Source organism: Palaemon carinicauda, chromosome 45 (genome assembly GCF_036898095.1).
Source record: "Palaemon carinicauda isolate YSFRI2023 chromosome 45, ASM3689809v2, whole genome shotgun sequence".
NCBI classification, from domain to species: domain Eukaryota; kingdom Metazoa; phylum Arthropoda; class Malacostraca; order Decapoda; family Palaemonidae; genus Palaemon; species Palaemon carinicauda.
Window position 1 is genome coordinate 36021888 of NC_090769.1, and position 14590 is coordinate 36036477.

A 14590-nucleotide genomic window follows, 5' to 3' on the forward strand; every position below is an offset into this window, starting at 1 on the left:
TACATAATTTTACTTATCCTAAGAATTGTTGTGATAACCAGTGCAGTTGTTGTGATAAAATGATACTCTCATGTATCAAAAAAATTCAGTGTTATATATTGTTGCTACTATTGAATATGTTTACTCTATTAGTAACTAGAATAGTTTTTTATTTACAAGATATTATTCATCTTCCAACAAACTTGGTGGATAAGTAGAGGGTAAATTATTACCAATTGGGAACTGCAATTATTGGGACTCTTCATAGGTCAGGACATATTTTTTGTGAGTTATCAATTTTTCATCATGATTTTTTTTCTGGTTTTGTCAGTTTAACTGCATACTTACTAAAATTTTTAAACAGTATTTTTTTTATCATTTTTTTTTTGTTAGTTATATCATGTCATGTTATCACATTAATTGAAACGAACATTTCTAAGAAACTATCCATTGGATATTTTATTTTTCCTTCTTAATTTAGACTTGCCAGTATACTGTACAGTACTTAATGTGATAGGAGAAAAGTTTAAAGAATTTTGTATTTTAGGTCTGTAAGGAAGTAGGGAACTTTTCTCTTCACCACCTTTTTTTAACTGTGTGCTGCCAGAAATGTTCAGGAGTTTGTTTAATTATGAGTGGTAACAAATAGCAGGTGTATGTTGGGAATTTATATAAAGATAATTCACATCATTATCAAGTTCAAAATTAAACCAAATACTGGGGGAAGGATTACAAAACTGAAGCTATTGTAATGTAGTGTGTTACTGAATACAAATGAAGGGTAGGTGTGTCTTGGTCAAATTGTTTTGAGTAAAGCTGAGAATTTTATAGGATTTCAATTTAGATTTCCATGCATCCAAAGAGGGATTTTATGTAACAGTTACGCAGAAACTAAAATTCATTGATTCAAAAGATTTGCAAATTGCTACTAGTAACATTCCAATCTAAGTCTGCTGAGTACTTAACATTTTTCAATATTAAACTTACCCGATAATCATGTAGCTGTCAACTCCGTTGCCCGACAGAATTCTATGGAGGGATACGCCAGCTATCACAATACTAGAAGGGGGTGTATTTACCAGCGCCACCTGTGGCCAGGTACTCAAGTACTTCTTGTTGACACCTCCTCAATTATTCCTCTGTCGTGCTTCCGGCAAGACGTTCTGGGATACGCTTATGTTCTTGGAGTATTTTCACGACTTTGGTGAAGTATTTCTCTTTGATTTCGGCTGTCGCTTTACTGGAAACTTCTATATTAGCTTAGTTAGCTTTTGGAATTAATTTGATTAATTTTGGTGACGAGAGAGTATGAACTCTCGTTCACTTTTCAATGGCCGACCCTTCCCTTAGACGGAAGTGTTGGTGTCTAAGAGAGTATTGACTCTCTTTCTTAATTTTGCTTAACAAAAGTTATAGATTTATTTTATATCTCTCCGCCTCTTATAGGCCTCTTCGATTAACTTCCTTTTATTATAAACTCATTAAAATTAATTTTTATATTTGTTTATATTCGACCTTCCTAATAGTAGGCGGTCTTTTACCGAAGTTAATAAACTTTGAGCCCGTCATTTCGGTTTTACCTGTTAACATATTATGCTATTTCCGCCACAGAGTTTGAAAGATTTTCTTTGACAGTCTCGTACTGTTTTCAAAGCTGAACTAACGATTTGTTTTGTCTCTGCAGTTGTTGATGTTCAGAACGTTCAACTTGCACTCTATCGTTACGATAGAGAAAGAATGTTCACGGTTTCACGTTGCAGTAAGAGTAACCGTGTCTAGCGTTTTGTTCATTCTTTCTTAACTTAATGGTTTTGATCCTAATAAAGGAACTTTTCAGTTTTTTTCCTTTAACAATAATATGTTTTAACGATATATATGATTGGGCTCTTCTCTCAGGTTCTAAGTCAAGAGAGAGAGAGAGATAGAGACGGAGGGAGAAAGAGGATAAACGTTTCATTCAAGCCTGCCAGGCGTACGAGTAACGTCGTTATCGTTTTTTGCTCTTCTCCCTAGTCTCTTTAGGGGAAGAAACTAAACGTTTCTAGAGTGATCTAGTGTTTAGTCTCTTTCCAACCACTGAATTATCTTTCATTAGATTTTTCTGTTACATTGTAATTCTGTTTTCGCAATTACTAACTTTGAGAAAGGATAGAATTGCGTATTTCAGGTACAAACCACTTAAAGTTTCGAGTTCAGTGAAATAAGTGCAAACAGAAATCAAACTGATAAGTGATTAGTGCGTGAGGGTACTTTTGTGCGCGCCAGTCGTCCTCCCAGTCCGGGACCTCTTGCAAGCTCCCAAGCCCAGGGGAGAAGCAATGTCGAAGGGCATAAGGGTTCAGCAGGCCTTGATCGGCGCACAGAAGTATTCTCGGTGGTTGTGGGCGTGTCTTACCGAGACCGTCACTCCCATCCGCAGACGATTGAGCCCTTATTTTGCTCGTCTGCAGAAGAGATTAGGGGAGAAAATAAAGGCAGAGTAACGCTGGTCTCAGGTCTCAAGACTTCTTAAACGTTAAGTCCAGACCTATGCCAGACGTACGAAGTTAAAGTTCACAACCCGAATGCAGTCATTGGGTTAGCTCTGACTCTCCTCAGTCATCAGTTGATTACACTCCGCCTAAGAGGAGTAAGGTTCTGCCACAACAGATCTCTGCTGTTAAGGCTTTACCTCAGCAGAACTTAGTGTCTGCCGACCCCAAGTTAACTCTACTGCAGTCCATACAGTCACAACTTTCGGTCTTGATGCGTGAGTGTCGGGCTGAGAGTGTTGCACCTCCTCCTCCGCCTACACTCCCTCCACCTGTTCTCGCTCCGCCTGTGCTCGCCCAGCCTGCACCTGCTCCGCCTGTGCTCGCCCAGCCTGCACCTGCTCCGCCTGGTCGCAGCACCATCTGCCAGGCGTACGATGTTGTGAACTCTACTACAGTCCATGCAAGCACAGCTTTCGGACTTGATGAGTGAGTGTCGGGCTGAGAGTGTTGCTCCTCCGCCTCCGCCTACACTCCCTCCTCCTACACTCGCTCCGCCTGATCACAGTACCATCTGCCAGGCGTACGATGTTGTGGACTCTACTACAGTCCATGCAAGCACAGCTTTCGGACTTGATGAGTGAGTGTCGGGCTGAGAGTGTTGCTCCTCCGCCTCCGCCTACACTCCCTCCTCCTACACTCGCTCCGCCTGATCACAGTACCATCTGCCAGGCGTATGATGTTGTGGACTCTACTACAGTCCATGCAAGCACAGCTTTCGGACTTGATGCGTGAGTGTCGGGCTGAGAGTGTTGCTCCTCCGCCTCCGCCTACACTCCCTCCACCTACACTCGCTCCGCCTGATCGCAGTACCACCTGCCAGCAGTTCCACCTGCCAGGCGTACGATGTTGAGACACGTGCTGAGTTTGCTGTTCCCTGTGGTGTTCAGCCTCCGCCTTTCTTAAGGCAACCTTTACATTGGGATCAGGAGGATTATACCTCTCTTCCTCCGCCTCCACTTGCTGCTCCACCAGTGATGCAACACTCGGTTGAGGTACAACAACCTCTCCCGTCCATGAGTCAGTTTCCTCAGCTCTTGCTGCAGCGAGCTCAACCCTCCATAAGGCAAGCACCACAACACCTTAGCCTTGCGCCTCAGGAGCCTCAGCTTGCGAGACATTTACCTTGTTCTGCGCAGCCTCTTCCTCATCGCGCTCCGCTCACACCACAGGAACTGGAACTTGCTACTCCGCTTCCGCCAACCGCTCAGCAAGCGCAACCCTTGGGTTCAACCACTCATGCTAGGAGTCAGCCTCCTCCACCCATGCGCCTTCCTTCTGCTTGTCTTTTATTCAGCCTTTGCAGACTGAGCCTCAGGTGTTCCCTCATCGGAGTCTTGAAGAGGAAACCACACTATTGTTGTTCCAGCTCGTTCTGACTCTGCTGTTCAGCATACCATGGTTTAAACCCCATGCAAGCATGCATAAAGCACTCTAGCACTGGTCATGGAATTTCTGAGAAATGTTAAACGCCATGCACACGCTCTGCTTTCCTTTCAGCAGGCTCTGCTTACAGCAGGCTCTGCTTACTACATGCTCAGCATTCAGCATGCTCTGCATTCAGCATGCTCTGCATACAACATGCTCTGCATACAGCATGCTCTGCATTCAGCATGCTCTGCATACAACATGCTCTACATACAGCATGCTCTGCATACAGCATACATCATGCTCTGCATACCTTACCGCATGCTTCTCAACACATCTTGGGTTGTTGCCAACTCACTAGACTGTCAAGCAGTTTCATAACGTTTCCTTCTAGTCTGCTGCTTTGCACCAGTGAACCCTCACTCAGAGAACTTAGCTTTTCTAGGATAAGGTCCCTGTAGATGAGAAAGTTCTTTTCTCCCTCCTTCTGATATTCCCTTGAGGACTCTGTCATTTGGAGGGAGCCTTTAGCTGCATAACCTCTTATGGACTTTTATTTAAGCATAACATGCTTACAGGGAAGGTAATGGTTACACTTCAGCCGCTAATCCCGTCTGTTACCACACCTGCTCCCATAGACCTTGAGCTGTGTTGCATGACATGCAGTCCAAGCTTAGTCCTTGTTAGAGGATTTTTTGTTTACGGAGTCAATGTGTCACGGGGAAGACGTTCAACAACCAACAGAAGGGACTTGTTGTGACGCAGTGCGGCAACCTCAGCAACCCGTTAAGGAGTTGTCTGTACGACCCAGACAGTCTAGACAGATTCGGGTTGTCACTGTACTTCCTCGCTTGCCCATGATTGACAGTTTACAGACTGTGCAGCAGTATCATGATCTTGTGTCCGGCTCCGTCAGACGACTGGCTTTTAAGAGCTCCCTCAAGTCGTCGCTGTCTGGAGATTTTCAAATGGACTATGGATCTGACCAAGGAACTGGGCCTCCTGGTCAATTTTGAGGAGTCTCAGCTCGTTCCATCCCAGACCATTGTCTCCTTGGGTATGGATCTTCAGAGTCGAGCTTTTCGGACTTGTCCGTCGGCCCCAAGGATCTTCCAAGCCCTAGAATGCATCCAGAGCATGCTGAGAAGGAACCGATGCTTAGTCAGGCAGTGGATGAGTCTAACAGGGACACTTTCATCGCTGGCCCTGTTCATCGAGTTAGGGAGACTCCACCTCCGCCCCCTTCAGTATCATCTAGCTGCTCACTGGATAAAGGACATGACGCTAGAGACGGGCTCAGTTCCTGTTTCCGAAGAGATGAGGTCTACTCTAACGTGGTGGAAGAACAGCATTCTTCTCAAGGAAGGTCTACCTTTGGCTGTTCAGACCTCCGACCACCGTCTCTTCTCGGACGCATCGGACACGGGCTGGGGTGCGACACTGGACGGACAGGAATGCTCGGGAACATGGAATCAGGAGCAAAGGACACTTCACATCTATTGCAAGGAGTTGTTGGCAGTTCATTTGGCCTTGATAAACTTCAAGTCCCTCCAGCTTAACAAGGTGGTGGAGGTGAACTCCGACTACACCACAGCCTTGGCTTACATCTCCAAGCAGGGAGGGACTCATTCGAGGAAGTTGTTCGAGATCGCAAGGGACCTCCTCATTTGGTCAAAAGATCGAAAGCTCACGCTGGTAACGAGGCTCATTCAGGGCGATATGAATGTCATGGCAGATCGCCTCAGCCGGAAGGGTCAGGTCTTCCCCACAGAGTGGACCCTTCACAAGAATGTTTGCAGCAGACTTTGGGCCCTGTGGGGTCAGCCAACCATAGATCTATTCGCTACCTCGATGACCAAGAGGCTCCTCTTGTATTGTTCTCCGATTCCAGACCCAGCAGCAGTTCGCGTGGATGCCTTTCTGCTGGATTGGTCCCATCTCAACCTGTATGCATTCCCGCCGTTCAAGATTGTCAACAGGGTACTTCAGAAGTTCGCCTCTCACAAAGGGACACGGCTGACGTTGGTTGCTCCCCTCTGGCCCGCGAGAGAATGGTTCACTGAGGTACTGCAATGGCTGGTCGACGTTCCCAGGACTCTTCCTCCTAGAGTGGACCTTCTGCGTCAACCTCACGTAAAGAAGGTACACCCAACCTCCACGCTCTTCGTCTGACTGCCTTCAGACTATCGAAAGACTCTCAAGAGCTAGAGGCTTTTCGAAGGAGGCAGCCAGAGCGATTGCCAGAGCAAGGACGACATCCACTCTCAGAGTCTATCAGTCTTAATGGGAAGTCTTCCGAAGCTGGTGCAAGGCCAATGCAGTTTTCCTCAACCAGTACCAATGTAACCCAGATTGCTGACTTCCTGTTACATCTAAGGAACGTAAGATCCCTATCAGCTCCTACGATCAAGGGTTACAGAAGTTTGTTGGCAGCGGTTTTCCGCCACAGAGGCTTGGATCTTTCCTCCAACAAAGATCTACAGGACCCCCTTAGGTCTTTTGAGACCTCAAAGGAACGTCGGTTGTCCACTCCAGGCTGGAATCTAGACGTGGTCCTAAGGTTCCTAATGTCATCAGGATTTGAACCGCTCCAATCAGCCTCTTTTAAGGACCTCACATTAAAAACTCTTTTCCTCGTGTGCTTAGCAACAGGTAAAAGAGTAAGTGAGATCCACGCCTTCAGCAGGAACATAGGTTTCACATCTGAAACGGCTACATGTTCCTTGCAGCTCGGTTTTTTGGCTAAAAACGAGCTTCCTTCCCGTCCTTGGCCTAAGTCGTTCGAGATCCCAAGCCTGTCCAACATGGTAGGGAACGAACTGGAGAGAGTACTTTGCCCAGTTAGAGCTCTTAAGTACTATCTAAGAAGGTCAAAACCATTACGAGGACAATCAGAAGCCTTATGGTGTGCTATCAAGAAGCCTTCTCTACCAATGTCTAAGAACTCAGTTTCTTACTACATCAGGCTTCTGATTAGAGAAGCAAATTCTCATCTGAAGGAAGAAGACCTTGCTTTGCTGAAGGTAAGGACACATGAAGTGAGAGCTGTGGCTACTTCAGTGGCCTTCAAACAGAACCGTTCTCTGCAGAGTGTTATGGATGCAACCTATTGGAGAAACAAGTCAGTGTTCGCATCATTCTATCTCAAAGATGTCCAGTCTCTTTACGAGTACTGCTACACCCTGGGTCCATTCGTAGCAACGAATGCAGTAGTAGGCGAGGGCTCAGCCACTACATTCCCATAATCCCATAACTTTTTAACCTTTCTCTTGAATACTTTTTATGGGTTGTACGGTCGGCTAAGAAGCCTTCCACATCCTTGTTGATTTGGCGGGTGGTCAATTCTTTCTTGAGAAGCGCCAAGGTTAAAGGTTGTGATGAGGTCCTTTAGTATGGGTTGCAGCCCTGTATACTTTAGCACCTTTGAGTTGATTCAGCCTCCCAAGAGGAACGCTGCGCTCAGTAAGGAAGACGATCTTATTAAAGGCAGAGTAACGGTTCAAGTCGACTTCCTTACCAGGTACTTATTATTTCATTGTTATTGTGGATAACTGATTATATGAAATATGGGATACTTAGCTATCCTTTAATCTTGTACACTGGTTTTCACCCACCCCCCTGGGTGTGAATCAGCTACATGATTATCGGGTAAGTTTAATATTGAAAAATGTTATTTTTATTAATAAAATAAATTTTTGAATATACTTACCCGATAATCATGATTTAATCGACCCTCCCTTCCTCCCCATAGAGAACCAGTGGACCGAGGAATAATTGAGGAGGTGTCAACAAGAAGTACTTGAGTACCTGGCCACAGGTGGCGCTGGTAAATACACCCCCTTCTAGTATTGTGATAGCTGGCGTATCCCTCCATAGAATTCTGTCGGGCAACGGAGTTGACAGCTACATGATTATCGGGTAAGTATATTCAAAAATTTATTTTATTAATAAAAATAACATTTTTAGACGAGAAGTGTACTATATTTTGTATGCGTGTTTCTATTATCTCTCTTGCAGTATTGGTATGATAAGTTCCAGACAAATTTTATAATCTCACTTCAGATATGTAAAGTACTATATAATGATTTGAGTCAATGATTTTAGATTTATGGGGATAATATACTGTATGTCAGGTTTTACTTCTTTTATATTGATGCATATAGGATGATAGAGATTAGGATAAATGTGTTTGGTACTTACAAAGCCATGGATAATATCTTATGAGACAGTTGTTTTCCTTTAGGCTGCCATATTTGAATTTATTACTGTTGATGCAGATGATGTAAGCATCAAGAAAATGATTGATGAAGCATTTTACGCATCACTTATGGACTTTGCAAAACTTATAAGAAGAAAACCAAGGTTATTAATAATAAAGTCTATGTTAAGCAGTGTATTTTACAATTCTGATTGCTATTGTTGTGTTTGAAAAAAGAAAAAACAGGATTTGACCAAGAGCACAATTGAAAGAGGGAGTAATAAATTTTTATCTTTAGTTAACTCGTGTTTATTTAGTATTGGGTACATTGATTCAGTAACACTTAATATTGCTCACAGTGGTTTTTTCCTATGTAGAATTATTGCTTGGCTTATAGGGTATTGCTTATTTATTTCCTCATGACATAAACCAAAAACTGCAAATTGTTTTTTAGCTTAAATTCTACATTCCATATTTATGAGTGAGATGCTTAATTTTGATTATTATTTTACTGTAGATGTTTACTCTCCAGGGACTCTTATTTATCAACATTCAATATCTTGTATCCTTTCTCACTACTCTATAGTATATAGTTTTTTATAGTTTTCTGTATTCATAAGTTTACAACTATAGGATTATTTGTTTTACCCAGTTATAGTTTTCACCAGTGCATAGAAAGTGAATGCTTGAAGTAGCTCATTTAGATGTTTTGGCTCTTCAGTGCTTCATTCACATAAGTATCCTAATTTTAAGCATTTGTTAACACATTTTCCTTAAGTTAATCTCATAATATTTTATCATTCAGTATTACTGCAAACTATTTCTGGTCATAACTACCATATATCTGCTGTTCCTATACAACCACTTGTTCACATTTCCCAGGGGAAAGAGAGACTGTAAGTCCTTCCAAAGATATTTGTAGGCCTCTACAGTTAATGTACAAGCTATATCCATATTGTGTATGTTTCTCAAAATAAAGTTTATTAATATCTATGCGTTTAAAACACTTTGATTACCATATATAGTTCTGATTACTGTATTATTTTCTTGGTATTAATCCACTTTTTTCAGTGTAAAGTTATATTTTTTAACAAGGAGTGGCAAAAATAATTAATCAGTTGTTACTGTCACATTCATACTTGAACTGTTGGCTCATGAATAAACCAGTGTAGAAATTTTCCACATGACCCACTTCATACACCTGCAAATAAGGGTCAGCAGAAGTATCCAGTTCTTTCCATATGACCAATCCGTCTCAAAGCAGTATATTTTTTTTGCATATGCTTGTGCTAATATTTTTTACTACTTGTACAGTAATACCTTAGGATACAAGCTTAATTTGCTCGAGGAGCGAATTTTTAATGTAAACTGCTTGCATCCTAAAACAATTTTTCCCATAAAAAATAAAGGAAATTCACTTGATTTCCCTATATTCATAAATGGTTGACACATACCATATACAGTATGTTAATTTTTAAGTTTTTCAATGGTAATTATTTGTAAAAATTATAACCCTAACATCAGAAATTAAGACAAATTGATATTTCACATTGAAAAATATAAATACTCGATATACTAATTGTCACTTTATTTTTTAAGATTGTTGTGGTTGGTAAGAGTCAGATGCGATGAGTAAAAGGTTACTGCTTTGAAGGATTAGCTCCCTTTATAAGGATTTCTGGTCGAATATTGGAAATTCCCTCTCTTGAACACCATTCTTTAATATTTAGTTAATCAGTTAATTTACCCTTTCTGGACATTTGGTCGTCTTTTTTTAATACTTTTCATGTTCAATTTTGACAAGAAACCTATTTAGAGATGACTGCTTTTGCCTTCCCTGTAAATTGGCATGGAAATGAGACATTGCATTGTGGGTAAATAGAATCACTACTTCCCCTGCCAAACCCTTGTCTTGGTGGTGTATTTCTACAAAATTTTGCAGGTTTCCCCACATTTTTAGCCTTACCCTAATTTTGCTTACAGCAAGAGGCTAGTCATAATGCCCCTCCTCTTGCAAAGATAAATTCTCCATATTCTCTCAATGCTTCATTTTATGCAACTCCACCAGCTCATCAGTCGTCAGCTGTTCGCTTTGTTCCTCAGGAAGATCATTGATGTCACCCTGTCCACCTCCAACCCCATTGTCTTTCACAAGGACATACTTTCATTATAAACTTCCTCCTGCATGTGTTTCAGTCCTTCAAAATTGTATTCAGGTCATAGTTTCTCCCAAGCATAATTGACGGTGACCCCCTCCCAAGGCTTAGTTAATGAATTTGAGGCAGTTCATAATACAGTTCTGAAACTCTTGGAGGGTGACGTTGATCATTTCAGTGACCTTGAAGCTTCGCTGGAACATTACTTTAGTATAGGGATTTTTTGAAGTTCTAGATCACTTGCTTATCCGTAAGTTGGAGTATTGGAATGATTTTGGGCGGCAAAAACTTGGATCTTTATAAATTTGAACTTACACATTTAGGTTGTCTTCAATGGCTGGAGGATGCTCAAGAGCATTGTCCATAAGTAACAAGGTTTAGAGTCGAAAGTTCTCCAAAAGATATTTTTTGACCTCGGAATCAAGAATCTTATTGACCTATTCCAAAAGCAAAATGAGGGTCACCCAAGCCTTGTTGTTTGACCCGTACTCTCAGCTACACGAAGTGGAAGCAAGTAAATAAGAAATGAACAGTAATTTACCAAAATTTTGTATTTGAATCAACACAAGAGATAGGTTGAAAAGTTTATAAAACAAGATCAAGGAAAACTATCAGAAAAGACCAAAAATCTAATAAAGAAAAGATTGGAAATGAGTGTAAAATCCAATAAAGGTGAAATAGAATTAGCAGAACTATCCAAACCAATAAACAAACTAAAATCCCAGACCATTTGTAAACTTAATCGGACAAAACTGAGGAAACACTAAAAAAAAAAGGAAGAAAAATCATATTGATGAAAAGAAGACTTGGAATAGGCCACAAACAAATGTTTGCTTTAAAGAATGAATGGATAAAAATTGGTGAGGATATTCTAACAATTTGTAAGAAAAAGAAGTAGACTTGGGTAGGACATATAATGAGAATGACAAATAGATGGACATTGAAAATAACATTATAACAATGTGTCCCTAGAGAATTAAAATAGAGTATGGGAAGAAAGAGAAGACGAAGGATTGACAAACTAAGAAAAATTGAAGGTTAAAAACTGTCATAGAAAGACCATAAACACACGGGTTTGGAAGGACATATCTCAGGCTTTTGTCCTAGTGGCGGCTGATGATGATGATAACTGTTGTTAGGTCCCTAGCGATTGCAAAAGAAGTTTGGGGAAGGGAGGTGATGTATTGAACTAAGGAAATTTGTGGGTACAGACTTGCATAGAAAGACCATAAACAGATGTGAGTTGAAGGAAAAGTCTGAGGCCTTTGCCCTAGAGTGAATTAGTTATGGCTGATTATATATATATATAATATATATAATATATATTATATATATAATATATATATATTATATATATACACACACATAATATATATATATATATATATATATATATATATATATATATATATATATATATAATATATATATAATATATATATATCCATCTCTCTCTCTCTCTCTCTCTCTCTCTCTCTCTCTCTCTCTCTCTCTCTCTCTCTCTCTCTCTCTCTCTCTCTCTCTCAGCAAAAATTCCTTGTTACGTGTATGTAAATTAACACACCATCTCTGCATTAAATTTCAATCTCCTATCTCTTCAATTAATTTCCTTTTCATTGTTTTATATAATTATTTTCAGCTTATTTCCTTTTAATATTTTATTCTTTCTTAAGCAATAAATTACAAGCATTTTTTAAATGAGTAAATAGAATTAAAGACTATTCAAGTATCTTTAATATGACACGTAAAATCAAATTCTCATTGTAATGTAACGAGGAACACCATATATCTCACTTCAAAGCAGGTAACGATTTGTTTATAAAGAAAAACTTTTCCTTCTAACTCTTTTATCTTAATAGAAAAAAAATGAACTTTCTTTAAACATAGCATAAGATAAGAACATAGAATATTTCACGCTCTAATTTTCAGGCCTCTTCAATTACTAAGGTGCAAGAGCAATAAAAAATAAATAGATAAAAATAAAAAAGGATAACAGCTCTGCTTGATTTATGACCTAACCAAACTGTTACTAAAGAGGGGGAGATTGAAAATTTCGCGTTTGTTGATGGAACCGAAGCTTACATATTAAAATTTGAGTTTATTATAGTTAGAAAATAATGGCACATCACTTGATAGTATTTAAAATTTTAAAGCCCTTTTTTCGTTAACAAATAAAGTTACTGATTATTATAAATTCTATATAAATTCCAATTCCCTTATTTTTCTTAATTTAAATAATTCTAAAAAAAATTATTCAAGCACACAATAAATAAATAACAATAATCCAATTTCAAAATCTTTACAATTTTTCATAAAAAAGTATGTTTATGGTAAGACTGTCTTTCCCACAAGAATCTGAAGAGTTTAGATATTTTTGAAAGTAATATTGTGACAATTTCAATATAAAAGACTTATGGTAAATTTAGTTGCACAGATAAAATTCTTTTGTCCGTCTTTACTCTACAATTGCTTATTTATTTTGACAAGTTATATTTTATTGAATTATGTAAGAAATTCATAAAATTTTCCTGTAAAATCTATATTTTTCCTAGCATTATTCGTTACGTATTTATTACAAAAAATAGTAGAGAAGGCATGTTTACTGTAAGATGCGCTTAGACAGCTTTTTCCATGAGAATTTTGTGAATGCAAAAAAGTGTTTATCCATTTGAAACTAATTACCATTGCCATATTTTATTTTCAGTTTGAGAGTTCATTCTTTCTGTATTTACATGGAATAAAAATGTAAAAACATGAACATTCCTATATAAAGATTTTATCGTAAATTTAGTGGCTAAATATGAAAATGTACTGTACCTCTTTGCTCTACGATTGCTATTTTTTTTATTTTGTTTTGTTTTGCAAAACCCAAATATTGTATAGATGAATTATATAGGAAATGCATTAAGCTTTCCATTGTAATCTTTATTTTTTATAATAGTATTCATTACTTATTTATTCGGCAAAATACAGCATAGATAATATGCTCACCGCTAAACTGCTTGATTCCAGATTTTACTTTTAATTTAGTGCTTGCATAGACAATTCTTTTACGCATGTTTGGCCGTTTGTAATTATTTGTTATTGTCATGTTTCATATACCATTTGAAAGGGAATTCTTTTTAACTCTATGATATAAAGTAAACGTAATTATTATATTTCGTACAAAAAAAAAAAAAAAACTGTTAGGATGTTGCAAGAAAAAGCCCCAGACCCTTGAATCACATACAGACAAAAGTCCCACAACACAAACTTTTCCCTTACTTTTACGTCAACTGGACTACTGAACAGAGGTAACAGTAAAATAAAACCTAACCTTAATACTATATTTCCTTACAAGAAAACCACTTCAAACAAAAATAAACTGCATTGAAATGAATCTCGATTATCTATACTTAATCCTTAAAAAACTATAATCCTTAAAACTAAACATCACCAAACAACCACACTTAGTACTACAATCTTAACCTACTGTAAATAAATAAAGAAAGCATATTTAAAATAACCCGAAGAAAACTTAAAACTAAAATTCACCACAGCCAAAGAAATGTTTATATTAAGTAAATCTATGGACCCAACACTACCCATCAAGTCGCCCAGTCTTTACACGGCAATCTGCTACTGTTCGGTTAGTCAACAATACACACTCCGGCTCCAGTCAACTTGACTGAGCAGTCAATTAAGTGTTGGTTCTCATAGCCATCATCATTATCATCATCATCATCACAAACAAAGAGGAATATTTATTTTACGGGTCGGGTCATCAATGGTCATGAATTCTTTATCAGTGGTCTATTCCAAAAAAACATTGTACATTCATGGTCGTCATCACCAAGCTATTTATGTTTATGGACGGCAAACCACACATTCCAGGCCAAGCTAAACACTCCAAAGGAGGAATTACGGCCTGCAAATAAAAAAAGAAAAATACTTACGAACACTCCTAGCTAACTAAACTATCGCACTATAATCTAAGGTAAATAATAAACTTTCTATCAATTCAGAATCACTCCTAGCAAAGATGAATAAAATTGTACTTACTGTTGAAATAAATCAATCTCTTCCAAACTGGTCGAAAATAAATAATAATCCCAGCACTCACAACCACACTGCACTACCTCTGGCTGCTGTCAAACAAAAAAAGCATTCCTTCATGACATTCACCACTGTCCTAAGCTAGCTAAAAAATATAAACAAAGCCTCAATTATACCAACAAATTCAAATTCAAATTATACCAACAGTCTTTCTCACATCAAACAATCATTACCACTAAACTACCTTTCGCTCGCTGACACACACACTCTCTCTCTCTCTCTCTCTCTCTCTCTCTCTCTCTCTCTCTCTCTCTCTCTCTCTC

General features: G+C 38.8%; 1 protein-coding gene across 1 annotated transcript in view; it reads right to left on the reverse strand.

The window, feature by feature from the left end:
* AP-1mu (adaptor protein complex 1, mu subunit) overlaps nt 1-14387 on the reverse strand; it is a 123408-nt gene extending 109021 nt beyond the window's left edge. Inside the window, exon 1 of the mRNA XM_068367095.1 lies at nt 14274-14387. The gene's annotated coding sequence lies outside the window, so the exon portion shown is untranslated. The remainder of the gene's footprint in view (nt 1-14273) is intronic.
* Between the last annotated feature and the right edge of the window lie 203 nt (nt 14388-14590).